This window comes from Nicotiana tomentosiformis, chromosome 5, assembly GCF_000390325.3.
Source record: "Nicotiana tomentosiformis chromosome 5, ASM39032v3, whole genome shotgun sequence".
In the NCBI taxonomy this organism is placed as follows: domain Eukaryota; kingdom Viridiplantae; phylum Streptophyta; class Magnoliopsida; order Solanales; family Solanaceae; genus Nicotiana; species Nicotiana tomentosiformis.
The window spans coordinates 49475894-49478690 of record NC_090816.1 but is presented as its reverse complement, the minus strand read 5'-3'; positions in this window follow the sequence as shown (position 1 = coordinate 49478690).

Below are 2797 nucleotides of genomic sequence, written 5' to 3'. Positions count from 1 at the left end.
CGGTGCCTCTAAAAGATACAAAAGAGTGTTATGATAGTGCCGGCAACAAGGCCCCGGCTATACCTCGAGACGTACTAATAATATGAACAAAAGATACAATATGTGACCCCGGGATGAAGTGGGGCTCACCAAGTCTGCTAGGAAGAGGATGTACCACTATCGCTGATCAACATTGCCTGCTATGGAACCACCTGCATCCATTTAAAGATGTAGCGCCCCCGGCAAAAGGGACATTAGTACTGTCGAATAGTACTAGTATGTAAAACTAAATACCATCTCAATAGAATGAATAATAATACAAGGGGGAACAGTCAACAATTCAATAAGAGCTTCAAATAATACTAAAACATTAAGTTAGGGATCACATAAGTTTTCAAGTCAATCCATGTTATTAGGTTGAGTGATCTTTAGTACCGATATACCATAATTCACAATACCACCGTATTCTTACACGAAGTCCGATCACGACCTGGTCGGCTAGGTCGTCTCATTTGAGCCATAAACCATAACCACCATTTCATTATAATTTCCATCACAATCACCACCCTGTGTGCGGCATGGTGTCCGATCACGGCCCAATCAGCTAGGCCGTCTCACCCGAAACATTACCTTTTTCAGTCAATCATCTCACATCATACTTTTTCCATATCCTTTCGATTCATTGGCACTAGTGGCCACAATTATAAAGTCATTCTTGGCACTTGGCCATATTTCATAATTCCAGATCCCCTTTCCACATTCAAACATTATTATCATTATCAACAACAATAAGGCTTCCCATTCAAGATATTAAATTCACATATGAGCAATTTGGGAATCTTAGGCACATAGAGGCTTTTTATACAATTTGGCATAACAACCTTTATTTCGATCTTGACTTGAAGTTTTAACATTTTTAACACATACTCCATATTTTGAACACATTCTCAATGATAAGGTGATATGATGAAGCATTTACAATACGTATTGAGCATATATCCTTTAACACAAGCACATTCGGAATAGCCAGTTCTATTATGATCAATTTGGGACTTACACCAATTACATGAATACCGTGGAATTCGATTCTAAGAAGAATGGAGGTTTAGCCAACATACCTCAATTGAGCTTCCTTTAAACTCTAAAACGTTTCGGAATTCTTAGCAACTTCTATCTATTTTAGAAATATAACAAGTTGGACCAAAATTAGGAAGATGGTCATGATTCTAGCTCATTTGAGCACATTATCAAATACTAAGCATACATTAATATTTTTAAGGCCCTTTGTTGAAAGATTCCATCATTTCCCAACCCATTCTCTACCATATTTAGCTCACAACCTTCCCACATTCTTTGATAACACATGCATGCAAGATAACAACTCTCATACCCAAGCATTGTCTTGCTAATTACCCATTCTTAGATAAATTTCGAAATTAAAGGCTAGGGTGTAGAATTTTATCTATAGGATGAAGACCTAGTGAGTTTTGCTTGTTAATATTCAAAGATTCGAGCAAGAATTGAAGAACAAATTGTTGAAGATCACTCTCCCACTCTAGGGTACTCCCTCACCCTCAAAATATCAGATTTTAGCTCAAAAGTGGTACAAATCATGTATTTAACGAAGTAGGGTCGAGTTATAAAAATCCAAAAATAAAGCTCCGGAATAGGGTATGCGGTCGCATATGTGACCGCATAATGCTTATGCAGTCCGCAGAATAGGCCGCATAATTGCCCTCCAGAACTGGGCAAATCTGACTCGGTTTGTGGTCATTATGCGGCCCGCAGACCTATTCTGCGGTCGCATAATGCGCCACAGAACCTCCCTCCGAAAAATCTCAAAGCTGGATATGCGATCAGAGTGCGACCCGCGAAATAGTTTTGCGGTCGCATAATGGGCCACGAAAATGACATCAAAAATGGCCCAAAAGACTGTCTCACTCCGTGACCATTTGCGGTCCGCAGAGTGATTCTGCAGCCGCATAGTGGGCCGCAGAAGTGCATTTCTTCTACCCATTTTTTTTTATTTACTTTCCAGTACATTGTTCAACCCAAAAAGTATACAATCCTCAAATACGTAAGCCCAGTTCGGCACCACGAAATATTACTTTTCCTTTGCGAAATTTTACGGGGCCTTACAAAAACGATCTTAAATCAATCTGAAACTCATCCTAACCCCCGAACTCTAGTCAGAACATCCATATAAGTGTAATAACATCATACAAACTCGCTTGCAAGCTCAAATCATCAAAATAACATCTAAAATCAAGAATCGATCATTAAAACTCAAAGTTTTTAAAGTTCAAAACTCAATTTTTCAACTTTCCACATAAAGTGCCGAAATGGCCATGGGTCACCCGGGACCCCAACCAAACATGCTTATAATTCCAAAATTATCATATGAACCTACCGGAATCGTCAAAATATTGATCCGAGATTGTTTACCAAAAACGTTAACCGTGGTCAACTCTAGCCACATTTAAAATCAAAAATTCACATTTAAACTTTTCGGAAATCGACACGGACCATGCACGCAAGTTATAAATTATCAAATAGAGCTATGAAAGGTGTTGAAACACAAAAAGGAAAGCTAGTACTAAAAATTACCTATTGGATTGTTACAATATAAAGGATGAGACTCCAAAGGATTGCGACAACATACAACTCTACCTTGAATTCTCATGACCGATGCAAGCTCTCACTATCAAGACCTGTTGCCTCTAACACCCGGATCTGCACAAAATATGCAGAAATATAGTATGAGTACACAACATTCGGTACCCAGTAAGTATCAAGACTAACCTCGGTGATATAGTGA